This window comes from Alosa sapidissima, chromosome 5 (assembly GCF_018492685.1).
Source record: "Alosa sapidissima isolate fAloSap1 chromosome 5, fAloSap1.pri, whole genome shotgun sequence".
NCBI lineage: Eukaryota > Metazoa > Chordata > Actinopteri > Clupeiformes > Clupeidae > Alosa > Alosa sapidissima.
In genome coordinates this window covers 28204828-28209952 of record NC_055961.1, presented here as the reverse complement: position 1 = coordinate 28209952, position 5125 = coordinate 28204828, and the positions used below count along the sequence as shown (strand labels likewise).

At 42.3% G+C, this 5125-nt stretch overlaps 1 long non-coding RNA gene across 1 annotated transcript in view; it reads right to left on the bottom strand.

The window, feature by feature from the left end:
• LOC121709124 overlaps positions 1-2841 on the bottom strand; it is a 67502-nt gene extending 64661 nt beyond the window's left edge. The window contains exons 1-2 of the long non-coding RNA XR_006031844.1: positions 2690-2841; positions 867-976 (exon numbers count right to left, since the gene is read on the bottom strand). This is a non-coding gene — a long non-coding RNA (uncharacterized LOC121709124). The remainder of the gene's footprint in view (positions 1-866; positions 977-2689) is intronic.
• Between the last annotated feature and the right edge of the window lie 2284 nt (positions 2842-5125).

Here is a 5125-nt window from a genome sequence, read left to right as displayed (position 1 = left end):
CATTTCTCACACAGATAGCACGGCTAGGTCTAGCAGCCAGGCAAATGCAGTGCTAATAGCTGCATCGCTTAGTTGGGTCTGATCTCTCTCAGTCAAACATAATCAGGGTAAAAACAAATAAAGGAATGAGTCATACCCCCCACAGTATGCCAGGGTCCGCTAATCAGATAAGGATAGGGTACGTAAGCTGGCTCATGGTCACTCAATCAAGCCTGGCCTCACACAGTGGACAGAGGTACAGGCTCAGTCCAGGGAGAGCACAAACACAACGATTAGCGATCATCACACGATTAAGCAGGGCAGAGCAAGGAGGCAGAGAGCGGGGAGGATTGGAATCTCAGAGTTTTCATTATTCCTAAAGACAACAGATGGCACTGCCTCGGGTGCCAATGCGGTTGACCTTGGTTTCTGATTATCTGTGCTTCCCTGCAGGCACCTCGTGGGACCAGGGTGAGCGGCTGAGCAAACACCTCGCATCTCTGGCTCTGGCACGGCATGTCTGACTGCACATGTGACTGTCACATGAAAAAACAACAATAACAACACCGCAACAGAAGCCATATTAAGTGTTCTGTTTTAAATGCCTGCCTTCATTGTCAAATGAGTAAAAGAATGTGCAGAGGAAAAATGCAATCTCTCTCTCTCTCTCACATACACTCTTACACTTACACACACACACTCTCACTCACTCACTCACACACACACACACACACACACACACACACACACACACACACTCGATTTCCTAAGTGTGTCTGCATCCCCCTCTCAGTTCATTGCAGGCCTCTGTTATGCAGCTAATCGCATTGCACTGACTGTATCAGTGTTGTGACATGCTGACCATGCCAAATGCACATGTTGCTTACCTCTCACACATTGCAGCCTGCCCAAGGCCTCAACACAAACACATGAGCCTATAGCGAGTGAGCACTCTACCTTACTCTGAAGACTGGGACTGATCTCAGCACAGCACTCACTGCAACAAAAGAAATAAGGGGTATAAGTGCCTGAAGAGTTGACTACCCAGGCGGACAGAGAAATGAATAAAGCAATATTAGAAGAAAGATTACACAAGCTAATGAATATTTTAACTTAACAACGGCCTCAAAGGTTGAAAATAGAGCACAGACCTAGAACCGTCAAACAACCTTAACATTCTAGCTCCATCAGAATAATACAAAACTCAGAGGCCTAAATGTCTGACCTAGAACACGCAGTGCTAAAAGTCAAAGGCCCATCAGTGTGTGAAATAGGGGAGGGGTTTTATTTTAATCCTTGTGTTTTGTTCGTGGTCAAATGTGACCGATTGACAATTCTTTTCTTCCAAAAATACTGTTAACTTATTCTGACTACCATGAGGCTCCTTGACTTTGTTAACACAGGGCATCTGAACACACAAAACAAATTGTAATATTTTGTATAACAATTTGAGTGTTTTATTTAACTTTAGAACACCCATGTGTATTTCCGGTCAAAAATGACTGGCCAATAGAAATGAATGGATGAGAAAATGGTCAGTGTATAAAATTGAGTCCAGACACACTTATTGATCAGATGGACTGTATATGTGCTTACATTAAAACACACACACAAACACACCCTCACTTCCCCTCTTTGCTTCTATGCCAGCCCCCATTGGAACCTTTCCCCAATATAATCTTCCCCTTTCTGACTTGCATGAGCTCAGGTCAGTGAGACCTGCCGGCCATAGCAAATAGAAGTTCAAAACTGGTTATATTCAATAGAACACAAGTTAATATAAAGGTCTATAAAGGCAACATTAGATGATAGTATGTGTGTTACTATGGATTTCTAGCGGTCATTTTTGACTGGGAACACAAAACTAGTAAACATAAAACGAACACAACAGGAGGGTTAAGTCTGGATGTCGTTAGGCCTAAGTGTAGACCTACTCCGACCAGTTTACTATGGGAATTTTTCCCAGTTATTTATATTTCTCCCTTCCAACTGACCATCTGTTGGGCCTAGGCTAACCTACATTACAAACACTTTCCCTCTAACCTACAGAGGTTGGCCTGCTGCTTTTCAAGTCAAAGTCTCATCTTGTGAAGAAGAAGGAACCAAAAAAGCATATAGCCCATAGACATAATATACATAGACGCCGCATCGACCGCTGCTCCCTACTAGCGCTGACGAGATTTGGAGCCGCCATCTTGGACCGGTCATCCACTCCACTCAGTGTAATCTGTTTGGCCGGTGCAATGAGCTGTCAGCACACTTAATTAATCATATCTCACTGAATACCGAACAGATTTTCACGCGGTTTTTTTTGCTGCAAAGGTCATACATGTAGCTATGATACAGGCCACATTGTTCGAAAATACAAAATACAACCAATAGTACGGTAATGTTAAATCTTACTTGTGAAAAGTAAATCCCCCGAGTATGGTCCGCCGATTTGAGCAGGAACATGCTGCACAGTGCTGTCATCTTGTGTTTTCTGCTGCAACGCAATGAGGAGTATGACCGGTCCAAGATGGCGGCCGCATTTCTTGTTTCCAGCAGCCAATGCGGCGTCTATGTATATTATGTCTATGATATAGCCTACCAATATATGGCATAGGCTCCAAGCATAGCATAATAACAAGACTACAATTCTGATGTCATTCTTCAGGTTAATTCCACAGTTAAAAGAATGCCAAAGATCATTTTACTGTAAGAAGCTTACCTTGTTATCCAGTTAGCAAACAGCTAACGCTTATTCAAAGTGCATTGTACTTTTAGCGGTGCTTCCGCCTAAACTAGTATCAGAAGTCCCTGGGGATGACTCAAGTCGGCTGACGAGCCTCATGCCGAGGCTGAGACCTGGCTGTAGGTTCGGTTCAGATGTTCTTCGGAGAAATGCGATGACAACAACAATACGACAGAATGTTGGTTTGTAACTGTTTCTGTGACGCAAACATATTCCATAAACGTAGGTGATTGTAATATAATGCAACATGCAATGATGATAATAATAAAAATACATACATAGCTAATATATTCCACCGAAGAACTCACGTTTAGTTCAGTTCAAGTTATATTAAGATTAGATTAATAAAGGTACAGATGTTTTATGCATGATGAAAAGCTATTTTAAGCCATATTGTATCATATGAGTCTCCTTGCAGCCTGCACTGCATTTTCTTTATACATGTCCTGCAAAGCATCCTGAATCAAGGTTGAAGAGAAGTTTATTTGGACTTTAGCCTACATTACAGTAACCTTGTTATAGGCCTAGTGTATCTACACCATGAAATTCAGTGTAACTGTTAAGATCCCCTGTGCCCTCTTCAGGCCTGATGCACTAAGGGTTTGGTCTCTCTCTCTCTCTCTCTGAGGGGTCTAATGACCTGGGGTAGCAAACTCCTCAGTCTCTCCGTTTTGGCCATTGGACTGTTGAATCGATTGTTTTGATGCCTGTTTATTTGTAGACGGAATGAAAGACAGGGTGAGGAAGAGATTTATGGATTGATAGACGTATACAGGATTAAACTTAATCCAGGAATTCCGAGCATTCTTGCTCCCATTCAGTAAACAATCAGTCACTCTGAAAGAGAGGACACCACCAGCACAGCTTAAGGTTTCCTGCTTTCTAGAAGTGGGGCACAATAGTTACATGATCATTTGACTTCATCACTGTGGATAGATATAGGCCTACACACCAGCAATGATCCAAACACAACAAAACATGTTTTAATCTGATAAATACATACATAAATAAATAAATACATTTTAACACATTACACTGACAAACCAAAAGAAGAAATAGCCTATGTACAGTAGGATATGGATGCTGACTTTTTCTGATGATCCTATGCAACCAAGTGTCAGTCCATTCAGTTATTCAGGGAGGTACAGCACTGGGTGCTCCTTTCTCAATGTCTGTCCCCTACATTTATCCACTTGGACTCTTCCCGCGTGACTCAGTTTCATCCTGCCCTCCTAACCCAATACAGATGGTCCTGAGCATGTGTAATAAGAAAACCAGGAAGTGGTCGCTATGATAGCTCTCACATGCCACCCTATGGAGAAAGTGTAGAACTGTGTTCAAATGAATGATGGTTTGTTTTGTATCCCAAAGCACACTCATATCAAAGGCATTGTTAACCCATATCAATGTAAATGGAACAGGGAATTGTGAATGCATTGATGTATTGATCTTAAAACATGTGAACTTGAACCTAGTTTGGTACATGTGCAGACACAGATTTGAAACCATGTCAGACATGTCATATGGCAGAGATTGATCCACTGTATTGAAAACTGTGTCCAGTAGCAGCAAACTTTTCAATGCCCTATTGCTCTGGATGGAAACACAGTGGGTGTCCTTGACAATGATAAACCATTAACAACTATGAACAGAGATAACCAGAAAAAAAACAAGGAACAGGTTTTATTTAGATAAACAAAAAAAACTAATACATATATGCATACATACATACATACATACATACGTACATACATACATACATACATACATATATACATACTGTACATACATGCACACATACATACATACATACCATATTAAACAAATATAGGCAAGAGAATTTGAGAGCCATAAAAATGGACCTTGTACAGTACATAATGGGCTAAATGATGCAACAGAGTAGGAGCTTTATCGTGTTAATGCACTTATCATTTGCAAATAGTAACAGAGTCACACACAGTAGCCTCTCACTGCTGCTAAGCAGGAATCCGTGGATAGAGAGGGGAAAGCATCAGTGTGTGCTAAGCTAAGCTAAGCTAAACTAAGCTAACTGGATACGGCACCAGCACCATCTGGCTGAGAGTAAAAGCACTATAATCCCATTCAGCCATCTGCTGTCTACGCTCTCTCAGTGCCCATCTCTCCAGCAACACTGACAACCACAGGAGGATGAGGGAAACTGCACTTGACCCATTTCCTTTGCATCCGTGCGATGCCCTAGTGATGCTCTCCATCTCTGACACACATCCGCTGGAGGATGCGCAGGCTTAGCATGAGAGGGACACACAGACTGTCTCTACCGGTGCAAGAGGAGCCTCTGCAGGCTGACGATGGGAGCTGCAGAAACTCATCACCCCCCCCCCCCCCCTTCCCCTCTCCTGATACTGTTATCTCTCATTCATAATACTGGGT